The sequence below is a fragment of the Macaca fascicularis genome, chromosome 12 (genome assembly GCF_037993035.2).
Source record: "Macaca fascicularis isolate 582-1 chromosome 12, T2T-MFA8v1.1".
Taxonomy (NCBI): Eukaryota; Metazoa; Chordata; class Mammalia; order Primates; family Cercopithecidae; genus Macaca; species Macaca fascicularis.
Window position 1 is genome coordinate 57,265,948 of NC_088386.1, and position 12,616 is coordinate 57,278,563.

General features: G+C 36.5%; 1 protein-coding gene across 20 annotated transcripts in view; it reads left to right on the top strand.

The window, feature by feature from the left end:
* The window catches only part of SLC4A10 (solute carrier family 4 member 10), a 391,994-nt gene that overhangs the window by 203,872 nt on the left and 175,506 nt on the right, over positions 1-12,616 (top strand). The gene's annotated exons all lie outside the window — the stretch shown is intronic.

Consider the following 12,616-nt stretch of genomic DNA (forward strand, 5'->3'; position numbering starts at 1 on the left):
GAGAAGCTGAGTATTAATGAAGATTTATGATATAGGAAATACAACTGAGTAAAGCTCAAAAATTCTTGTTAATTTGTACAAGTAATCATCATTACTCAAAGTGGTTTGAAAATCCAGGGGAAAATGGCTTAATTTAGTTCCCATTTGCACTTTTACTGATGGTGCCCAACTTTCAGTCTTAGGATGTTATATTAGTTCATTTTCACGCTGCTGATAAAGACATACCCAGACTAGACAATTTACAAAAAAAAACAAAAGAGGTTTAATTGGACTTACAGTACCACGTGGCTAGGGAAACCTCACAATCATGGTGGAAGGCAAGGAGAAGCAAGTCACATCTTACGTGGATGGCAGCAGGCAAAGAGAGCTTGTGCAGGAAAACTCTACCTTATAATAACTATCAGATCTCATGAGACTTACTCACTATCACAAGAACAGCACAGGAAAGACCTGCCCTCATTATTCAGTTAACTCCCGCTGGGTCCCTCCCACAACATGTGGAAATTCAAGATGAGATTTGAGTGAGGACACAGCCAAACCATATCATTCTACCCTTGGCCCTTCTCAAATATCATGTCCTCACATTTCAAAACCAATCATGCCTTCCCAACAGTCCTCCAAGGTCTTAACTTGTTTCAGCATTAACTCATAAGTCCATAGTCCAAAGTATCATCTGAGATAAGGCAAGTCCCTTCCATCTGTGAGCCTGTAAAATCAAAAGCAAGCTAGTTACTTCCTAGATACAACTGAGGTAAAGGCATTGGATAAATACAAACATTCCAAATGGGAGATATTAGCAAAACAAAGGGGCTACAGGCCCCATGCAAGTCCAAAATCCAGCAAGGCAATCAAATCTTAAAGCTCCAGGATGATCTCCTTTGACTCCATGTCTCACATGCAGGTCACGATGATGAAAGAAGTGGGTCCTCATGGTCTTGGGCAGCTCCGCCCTCGTGGCTTTGCAGGATATAGCCCCCCCTCCTGGCTGCTTTCATGGGCTGATGTTGAGTGTCTGTCACTTTTCCAGGCCCACTATTCAAGCTGTCAGTGGATCTTCCATTCTGGAGTCTGGAGGACAGTGGCCCTTTTCTCACAGCTCCACTAGGTGGTGTCCCAGTAGGGACTCTGTGTGGGGGCTGTAACACCACATTTCCCTTCTGCACTGTCCTAGAAGAGATTCTCCATGAGGGCCCTGCCCCTGAAGCAAATTTCTGCCTGGGCATCCAGGCATTTCCATGCATCCTCTGAAATCTAGGTGGAGGTTCCCAAACCCCAGTTCTTGACTTCTGTGCACCCACAGGCTCAACACCATATGGAAGCTGCCAAGGCTTGAGGCTTGCACCCTCTGAAGCCACAGCAGGAGCTCTACATTTGTCCCTTTCAGCCATGGCTGGAACAGCTGAAATGCAGGACACCAAGTCCCTAGGCTGCACACAGCATGGGTACCCTGTGCCTGACTGAGAAAACCACTTATTCTTCCTGGGCCTCTGGGTCTGTGATGGGAGGGGCTGCCATAAAGACCTTTGACATGCCCTGGAGACATTTTCTTCCTTGTCTTGGGTATTAACATTTGAGTCCTCATTACTTATGCAAATTTCTGCATTTGGCTTGAATTTCTCCTCAGAAAATGGAATTTTCTTTTCTATTGCATTGTCAGGCTGCAAATTTTCTGAATTTTTAGCCTCTGCTTCCGTTATAAAACTGAATGCCTTTAACAGCACCCAAGTCACTTCTTGAATGCTTTGCTGCTTAGAAATTTCTTCTGCCAGATACCCTAAATCATCTCTCTCAAGTTCAAAGTTTCACAAATCTCTAGGGCAGGGGTAAAACACCACCAGTCTCTTTGCTAAAACATATAACAAGAGTCACCTTTGCTCCAGTTCCCAACAAGTTCCTCATCTTCATCTGAGACCACCTGAGACTGCCTCGACCTTATTGTTCATATCACTATCAAGCTTTTCATCAAAGCCAGTCAACAAGTCACTAAGAAGTTCCAAACTTTCCCACATTTTCCTGTCTTCTTCTGACCCCTCCAAACTGTTCCAACTTCTGCCTGTTATCCAGTTCCAAAGTCACTTCCACATTTTCATGTATCTTTTCAGCAGCACCCCACTCTACTGGTATCAATTTACTATATTAATATGTTTTCAGGCTGCTGATAAAAACATACCTGAGACTAGGCAATTTACAAAAGAAAGAGGTTAAATTGGACTTACAGTTCCACGTGGCTGGGGAAGCCTCACAATCATAGCAGAAAGCAAGAAGGAGCTCGTCACATCTTACGTGGATGGCAGCAGGTAAAGAGACCTTGTGCAGGAAAACTCCCCCTTATAATAACCATCAGATCTCATGAGACTTACTCACTATCATGAGAACAGCACAGGAAAGACCTGTCCCCATGATTCAATTATCTCCCACTAGGTCCCTCCCACAACACCTGGGAATTCAAGATGAGATTTGGGTGGGGACACAACCAAACCATATCGGATGTGAACCTTTTACTATTGTGAATGCTCTCTCTTTGGAAGTATATTCAGAATACCATAATAAGTGTTTTTGTAGCTGTTAAAAGGTTCTGAGTGCCATGAGAGCCCATGTACATGACATAACTGAGAACCTGGCTTTCAGTTCCTTGACCATCCCATCTCTTGTGACCTTCTCTGTCATTGCACTTAGTTCACCTTCTCATCCATATTCATTCCATCCCTGAAGTCATCAATTCATTTATCTTTCTTTCTGACCACAGCTTCACTCCTTTCTTGCTGTGCAGCTACTTAACCCCTCTACTTTTCTTCTATCCATAAGTTTGTCTTTATTTGTTTATCCTACTCTGATTGCATAGCATGCAGTTTTAGGAATACTTTAGCATTACTAGTATTCCATCAGTATTACTAGTAGTCTATTTAGTAATACTAGTATTTTAAATGTCTTATGTTCTAAGTTTTAGTTTTATTCATGCCTTTACTGCCTCTTTTGTTTTCATTTTTAATAGGAAACAGCATTTTATTTAAAATATTTTTAATAGATTTCTTAAAGATGTAAATAATTGAATTAAACTTAGTTTATATTACTTGTATGAATTAATTTACATTTTGTTAACATTCATGAAAAATAGGTGGGAACTGAACAATGAGATCACTTGGACTCGGGAAGGGGAACATCACACACCGGGGCCTATCATGGGGAGGGGGGAGGGGGGAGGGATTGCATTGGGAGTTATACCTGATGTAAATGACGAGTTGATGGGTGCTGACGAGTTGATGGGTGCAGCACAGCAACATGGCACAAGTATACATATGTAACAAACCTGCACGTTATGCACATGTACCCTAGAACTTAAAGTATAATAATAATAATAAATTAATTAAAAAAAAAAGAAAAGGAAATATATTCAGATAAAAACTGGAAAAAAAAAGAAAAATACCTGGACTCACATGTTTATCAAAGCAATATTCACAACAGCAAAGATATGGAATCAACCTACCTGTTCATCAACAGAGAACTGAATAAAGAAAATACAGTGAACATACAAAAGGGAAAACTATTCAGCCATAAAAAATGAAATCATGCCTTTTGCAACAACATGGATGGCAAAAGGAAGCCATTATCTTAAATGAAACAAGTCAGACATAGAAAGACAAATATCACATGGTCTCACCTACAAGTGGGAGCTAAATCATGTCCACACATGGATACAGAAAGTGGAATAACAGACAGTGGAGACTCAGACGGGTGATGATAGGAGGGGTGAAGGATGAGAAATTATTCAATGGGTACAATGTACTTTATTTGGGTGATGGACATCCTAAAAGCTCTGACTTGACCATTAGGCCAACTATGCATGTAATGAAATTGCACTGTACCTCATAAATTTATATAAATAAAAAAACTAATCATTTGACCCCCCAAAAAAAAAATTCATGAAAAATAATTTAGCTAGGTATGCAATTCCAAATTGACAGGTATTTTAACTCAGAACTTTGAACATAATATCTATTTATCAATTTCATGAAGCTGTTAAGAAAGGACGTAAAAATCTATTGTTGCACTGTGGTTAATTTGGATTTTATATTTTTATGAGTTTAAATCATTTCCTTTATTTTGGTATTTAGCTTTACATTTATTATGATATTTTCAGGCACATATATATGCCTTTTATGCTTGTCTTGGTTGATATTTAATGAAAATGTGTATTAATAGTTCTTTAAAATGCTTAAACTTGTCCTATTTCTATTATTTTCTCTCCCATTTATTTAAATTTGTTTTTTCAAATATTCATTAGGCCTATTCCTTTCAATTTCATTTTCAATTTATTTTGATCCATCTTTTATATTTTTTCCTTGTCCTGACATTGAAGTGTTTATTTTAGCTAATTCATTTATTCATATTTTAGCTCACAGTTTTTGCCTTGCTCATATCCCTCTACTTTCTTTAAACATTTTGACTACATATGTCTTTCATTTCTTTTACTTTGGATTTAGGGGGTACGTGTGCAGGTTTGTTACCTAAGTATGTTGTGTGATGCTGAGGTTTGGGATATGGATGGTCCTATCATCCAGGTAGTGAGCACAGAGTATACTTTTACAACCCTTGTTCCTCACCCTCCTTCCCAGCTCTGGTGATTCTCAGTGCCTATTGTTCCCATCTTAATGTCCATGAGTACCCAATGTGTAGCTCCTACTTATGAGTGAGAACATGCAGTGTTTGGTTTTCTGTTCCTGAGTTAATTTTTTTAGGATAATGGCCTCCAGCTGCATTCATGTTACTGCAAAAGGATATGATGTCAATCTTTTTATGGCCACATAGTATTCCATGATATATATGTATCACATTTTCTTCATCCACTTTACCATAATGGAATCTAATTGATTCCATGTCTTTGCTATGGTGAATAGCACTGCAGTGAACATACAAGTGCATGCATCTTTTCGGTGGAATTATTCATTTTTCTTTGAGTATATTCCCAGTAATGGGATTGCTGGGTTGAATGGTAGTTCTGTTTTAAATTCTTTGAGATATCTCCAAACTGCTTTCCACAGTGGCTGAACCAATTTTTATTCCCACTGACAGTGTGTAAGCATTTCGTTTTCTCTGCAGCCTTGTCAGCATCTGTTATTTTTTGACTTTTTAATATTCACCATTCTGACTGGTGTGACATGGTATCTCATTGTGGTTTTGACTTGCATTTCATTTTTTCACAGCTTGTATGTTTTCTTTTCTTTTCCTTCTTTTCTGTTCATGTCCTTTGCCCATTTTTAATAGAATTCTTATTATTTTTTGCTTGTTGATTTGTTTAAATTTTGCTTGTGGATTCTGGGTATCAGACATTTTTTGAATGCATAGTTTGCAAATATTTTCTCCCATTCTGTAAGTTCTCTAAAATAGTTTAGACTATTGAGATTTGCTGTGCAGAGGCTCTTTAGTTTAATTAGGTCCCACTTGTCAATTTTTGTTTTTGTTGCAATTGCTTTTGGAGACTTAGCCGTAAATTCTTTGTCAAAGTTAATGTTGGGAAGGTTGTTTCCTAAGCTTTCTTCTAGAATTACTATAACTTAAGGTCTTACATTTAACTCTTTAATCCAACTTGAGTTAATTTTTGTATATGGTGAAAAGTAGGGATCCAGTTTCGTTCTTTTGCGTATGGCTTGATAACTATCCCAGCACCATTTATTTAATAGGGAGTCCTTTCTCTATTAGTTATTTTTGCTGACTTTGTTGAAGATCAGATGGTTGTAGGTGTTTAACTTTCTTTCTGGGCTCTCTATTCTATTCCATTAGTGTATATGTCTGTTTTTGTACCAGTACAATGCTGCTTGGGTTAATGTAGCCGTAGAGTACAGTTTGAAGTCAGGTAATATGATGCCTCTGACTTTGTTCTTTTTGCTTAGAATTGCTTTGGCTATTTGGGTTCTTTTTCAATTCCATATTAATTTTAGAATAGTTTTTCTAATTCTGTGAAAAACAACATTGGTCTTTTGATAGAGGTAGTATTGAATTCTGTAAATTGCTTTGGGCAGTATGGCCATTTTAATGATATTGATTCTTCCTATTCATGAGCGTGAAACATTTTTACATTTACTTGTGTTGTCTCTGATTTCTTTCAGCAGTGGTTTGTAGTTCTCCTTGTAGAGATCTTTCACTTCTTTGGTTAGATGTATTACATTTTTTTGTGTGCATTATAAATGGGATTGAGTTTTTAACTTGGCTCTCTGATACAATGTTATTGCTGTATAGAAATACTATTGACTTTTATAAGTTGATTTTGTATCTTGAAACTTTACTGAAATTGTCAATTCTAGTAGCCTTTTGGTGGAGTCTTTAGGGTTTTCTATTTATAGAATTATGATCATCAGCAAAGAGAGATAGTTTGACTTCCTCTCTTCCTATTTGAATGCTCTGACTAGGTCTTCCCATGCTATGTTAAATAGGAGGGAAGAGTAGGCATCACTTTCTTGTTCTGATTCTCAAGGGGAATAGTTAAAGCTTTTACCCATTTGGTATGATTTTAGCTGTGTGTTTTTCATAGATGGCTCTTATTGTTTTGAGGTATGTTTCTTCAATGACTAGCCTGTTCAGGGCATTTTATCATGAAGGGATTTGAGATTCTCTTGAAGGCCTTTTCTATATCTATCGAGATAACCATATGGTTTTGATTTTGATTCTGTTTATGTGGTGAATCATATATATTGAATTGTGTATGTCAAACCAACCTTGCATCCCAGGAATGAAGCCTACTTTATCATAGTGAATTAGCTTTTTGATGTGCTGCTGAATTCAGTTTGCTAGTATTTTGTTGAGGATTTTGTGTCTATATTCATCAGGGATTTTAGCCTGAAGTTTTCTGTTTTTGTGTCTCCACCAGATTTTGGTAAAAAGATGATGTTGGCATTGTATAATATGTTAGTGAGAAGCATCCCCTCATCCTCAATTTTTAAGAAGAGTTTGAGTGGGATAGGTACCAGTTCTTCTTTGTACGTCTAGTAGAATTCAGCTGTGAATCCATCTGGTTCAGGGCTTTTTTTGGTTGGTATGTTTTTTAAAAATACTGATTCAATTTCAGAACTTGTTATTGGCTTATTCATGTTTTCACGGTACTCCTTGTTCAATCTGGATGGTTTTGTGTTTCCAGAAACCTATCCATTTCCTCTAGATTTTCTAATTTGTTTGCATAGAGGTGTTCATAATAGTCTCTGAATATCTTTTGTATTTCTGTGAGATTGGTTGTAATGTCATTTGTCATTTCTGATTGTGCTTATTCTCTTTTTTTGTTAATCTAACTAGTAGTCTATCAAGCTTGTTTATTCTTTCAAAAACAAACTCTTTTCATTGATCTTTTGTATGGACTTTTGCATCTCAGTTTCTTTCAGTTGTTCTCTGATTTTAGTAATTTCTTTTCTTTTGCTAGCTTTTAAAGCCATACTTATGTTGGGGTTCCTCCATTTTTCCATTTTCTCCTTGCCTCCACAAGCAGATATACTCTGCTGGAAATCATCCTCCAACAAGGCAGATTGTAAGCATTATAAAGTTATGACTCAAGGAGACCTTCAACATCTCCTCCTAATTTCATTTTGTATCTCTGACATTTGAAATATTTATTTTTCAACTTTCTTTACCTTCTTCATCATTCTCCAATATCCTCTCTTTTCACCATTACTTAATAGTAATCTTGCTTTCTATTTCAGAGGGAAAATATATCATCAGAAAGAACTCACTTTACTTTCTTCCTATTAAAAAGTTATAGCTGCAAACTTTCTTCCTATTAAACAGTTAAAACTGCAAGAAAATAAGGACGTTTTATTTTTCTTTATGTTTATTTTCTATTCCCTCTCACCACTCTGGAAACTTATGCCATTTCTAATTTAATTGACCTCTTCCTCTTCAGATGAATTTTTCTTATCATCTTTTAAACATGATAGAGTCTCCACCATTTTAAGCAGTTCCCCAACCTCCTGCAAACCCACCTTTATTCATTCAGATATGTAAGTTAACTACATATAAATGTTTGGGGTAACAATTTTACTTTTAAATATCTCTCTATATTGCTTTATTTGCTTTATTCAATATCTGGCTTCAGTAACTATTGCAGATAAGTCTATAGTCTTTCTATTTTTATTTTATTTTTTGGGTTTATGTATTTTAATCCTGAATGTTTATAGACATTTTTTCTGTGTCCCTTAATGAAGAAATTTGCTAAGATTGACCTAATGGTAGGTGTATTAAAAAGCTTTTACATCCTGCATACACTAATAGTTTTCCACCTAGGAAACATTTTCCTATTATATTTTATTCTGTTCCATTTACTTTGATCTCTTTGTGAAGACTTTCTTTGCTCATATCCCTCTACTTTCTTCAAACATTTTAACTATATATATCTTTCTTTTTTTTAACTTTGAATTTGGGAGTACATGTGCAGGTTTGTTACATGAGTATGTTGCATGATGCTGAGGTTTGGGTATGGATGGTCCTGTCACCCAGGTCGTGAGCATAGAGTATAGTTAGTTTTACAACCCTTGTTCCCTACCCTCCTTCTCAGCTCTGGTGATTCCCAGTGCCTATTGTTCCCATCTTTATGTCCATGAGTACCCAATGTTTAGCTCCCATTTATGAGTGACAACATGCAGTATTTGGTTTTATGTTCCTGAGTTAATTTGCTTAGGATAATGGCCTCTAGCTGCATTCATGTTACTGCAAAAGGATATGATGCCATTCTTTTTATGGCTGCATAGCATTCCAAGGTGTATATGTACCACGTTTTCTTTATCCACCTCACCTTAATGGCACTTAGTTGATTCCATGTATTTGTTATGGTGAATAGCACTAAGATGAACATACAGGTACACATTAGATTTCTGATTTCTGCTCTGTATACTTTTCCTCTGTAGTTTAATGTTAGTCTTTTATATTACCATTTGATTATTGGCAGTATAAATTCTGCATTTTCCTACTTTTATTATGAGTTTTGATTTTGCTGTTGCATTTTTAGTTTTCATGAATTTCTTTCTTATTTCATCCTGTTTTCCTTACATTTTAGCCTGTCCTTTCCTGAATACTTTTTACTTTTTTCTGCTTGGTAGAGTGTATTCCCAGTGATTTCTAGACATTTTCTTTTTATCCTAAAGTAGATAATTTTCAGAGCTATGATCTTTCTTTGGACTGTCAGATTATTTTTACTCTCCATTGATTTTTAGTATTTTTTATGGACTCCTAGGTTTTTTCCCTTTTTTTTTTTCCATTTTTAAACAAGGCAAGGTAGATTCGTGCTATATCTACCCAGCTATATCCTAAGATTGCTTAATGAGGTTGATGTCAGTATGCTTCATGTTTCCAAGAGTATGTATAATAAACATCACACTTATCCAAATGCCCTGTACTTCTGCCAGGGGCAGCATGGTTGTTGGTGGCAGAGTGTGTAGAGAAAAGTACTCTAGGTATCCTGCATCACCATGATAGAAGGATGGTTGTCCATAAGAATGGGCAGATGGGCTGAGAGTGTAGGATGTACTAGGTATCTTCTGCATTTTCAAATGTTTTCTCTTTCATAAGGGGAAGTCTTAGAGTGTAAAAAATGTGACAATTTGGCATATTTTTCTCATTCAAGTTCCATCTGCTTATAGTTAGCAGAAATGCCCTCTTAGACTCTAGGAGTGGATTATCTGTTGGGCTATGATCTAATGATGAGTTTTCTTCATTTTCTAGTATTTGTAGAAATACATTTATATCATCTTACAAATATTTCATGAGCAAATAAAAATAAGCTGTATTTGTCATTTGTTTGTTCTCTGTGCCTCTTCTTATTTTTCCCTAACTGAATACATTATGCCAGTTTTTCTAGAACAGTGGTTCTCAATATTGACTGCATTTGAGAGTTCTAAAACCGTACTAATGCTCAACCCCTACACCAACCAGAATCTCTGTGCCTGGGGCCTAAGCATGGGTATTTTTTGAAAAGTACTCCCAGGTGATTCTTCTGTGGAGCTGTTGATAGCTCCACAGAAGGTTGATATCCACTGTTCTGGAAACTTTGCTATTTAAATTTGGTTCATCAAGGGTCTAATATCCAGAATCTATAAGGAACTTAAACAAGTCAACAAGCAAAAATCAACGTGATTAAAAAGTGGGTAAAGACATGAACAGACACTTCTTAAAAGAAGACATATAAGCAGCCAATAAACATAAGAAGAAATGCTCAATATCACGAATCATCAGAGAAATGCAAACCAAAACCACTATCTCTCACGAGTCAGAATGGTGATTATTAAAAAGTCAAAAAACAACAGATTCTGATAAGGCTGCAGAGAAAAGGGAGTGCTTACACACTGTTGGTGGGAATATAAATTGGTTCAGCCACTATGGAAAGCAGTTTGGAGATTTCTCGAAGAACTTAGAACTACTATTGAACCAGCAATGTCATTATTGGGCATATACCCAAAGGAAAATGAATCATTCTATCAAAAGACACATGTGAGTGTTAATCACAGTGCTATTCACCATGATAAAGACATGGAATCAACCTAGGTGCTCATCAACCGTGGATTGAATAAAGAAAATATACATGTACTCCATGGCATACATTGCAGCCCTAAAAAAGAGCAAACTCATGTCCTCTTTGCAGCAACATGTATACAACTGGAGGTAATTATCCTAAGTGAATTACTGCAGGAAAAGAAAACCAAATCCACATGTTTTCACTTATAAGTGGGAGCTAAACATTGGGTAGTTGTGAACATAAAGATGGCAACAATAGACACTGCAAACCACCAGAGAGGAGAGGGAGCGTGGGGAACTAGGGTTAAAAAAGTAACTATTAGGTACTATACTGCCCACTACTTGGGTGACAGGATCAATCATACCCCAAACCTCAGCATCATGCAATATGCCCATATAACAAGCCTGCACATGTACTCCCTGAATCTAAAATAAAAGTTGGAATTATTTTTAAAACTCACCAAACGTAAAGAAAGCTGTACTGCTAGCTTTTAAAAGTTATTTAATAAATAAACCTTTTATTTTATAACAAAAATTGTAAAAATAAATTTCTACTTCAAACAAAGTATAAAGCCAATAATATTAGCATTACATTTAAGCTTGCCAGAAATTCAGAATCTCAGGCCCCATCCAGACCTCTTGAGTCAGGACCTGTACATTAAAAATATATTTAGGTAACTGGTGTGGTTTGGCTCTGTGTCCCCACCAAAATCTCATCTCCATTTGCAAACCCCATGTGTTGAGGGAGGGACCTGTAATCTCCATGTGTGGAAGGAGGAAGGTGATGGGATCTTGGGGGCGGTTTCCCCCATGCTGTTCTCGTGATGGCAAGTTCTCACGAGATCTGAGGGATTTATAAGGCAGTGGTCCCTGTTCTTTGCCCGCTCTCGCTTCTGCTGCGTTGTGAAGGAGGTGCCTGCTTCCCTTCTGCCATGATTGTAAGTTTCCTGAGGCCCCTCCAGGCATGCGGAGCTGTGAGACAATTAAACTTCTTTCTTGTATAAATTACCCAGCCTCAAGGAAATTCTTTATCTCAGTGTGAAACAAACTAATATAGTAACATATATGAATTTTAAAATTTGACGACAAGCAACACTCTAGAACATTACTTATCAAACCTTCTGGCACATTAGAATCACCTGAGGAGCTTTTAAAAAATTATTGATGCTAGGCTTCACCCTCAAGGATTTTCATTTAATTAATCTTGGGTGTTTCCCTAGGAACTGGTATTTTTTAAAAGTACCCCAAATTATTTAATAACCACTTAAATAATTGATCAAGAATCAGATTCTGAGAAGCTTCTGCCTCTCAATTTGGTAAAACGTGGAAATAAGTCCGGTGGCCCAGATTCTCACTCTTATATTTTAGCCGCTATTTTTGGATGCCACCTACCTTTTTCCTTCTTCAATCCTCTGAGTATCTTTACTGACATTTAGACCTGAATGTGGTTTATCAGTGACAAATGTTTGGCACTTGGTGGTTTCTAAGCAGTGGAACTTTCTAGATTTCACTTTTTTCAATTTCTCTAGTACTAATCATCTACCTTCATCCTTATTCCACACTCAGTTTCTTTGCTATAATAAGTACTCAGTCACACACAGAGACTTCAACCAAACCCTAAACACCATCCTATCGGATTTGGGTTTTGATATTCTGCATAGTGAAAATATATGATATTTCCATACTGAAGGCATTAAAGAAAATTTCTGCCTACTTAAGAAATAGTTATTTTACTTGGAAGCATTCCAAAAAAAATATTTTGAAGATATTTCTGCAGGTTCCTCAAAATTCTTTGGAATTCAACTTCCAAAGAAGTATAGGAGAGAGGAGAATTTAAGAGAGTATCAGGTCTCTCTGCTACAAAGCTAGATATATGTTGTAAATTAGAGTATGAATCTGTGAAGTCATGGAATAATTTGGGCCCAAATTATGAAGCAAGCATCAATTTAGCAAAACGATTTTTGGGAAAATGTTTGAATTTGGGCACTCTTAAAAAATTTTATTACTCCAATGTATAAGCAACATCAGCAGAATCCTACTTTATTATAAGACCCAATCATAAAATACAGTGTTGTTAAAACATCCTAGTTGCATTAGTGTTGCATTCAGGTAAAAGAATAGGCCTTTAATA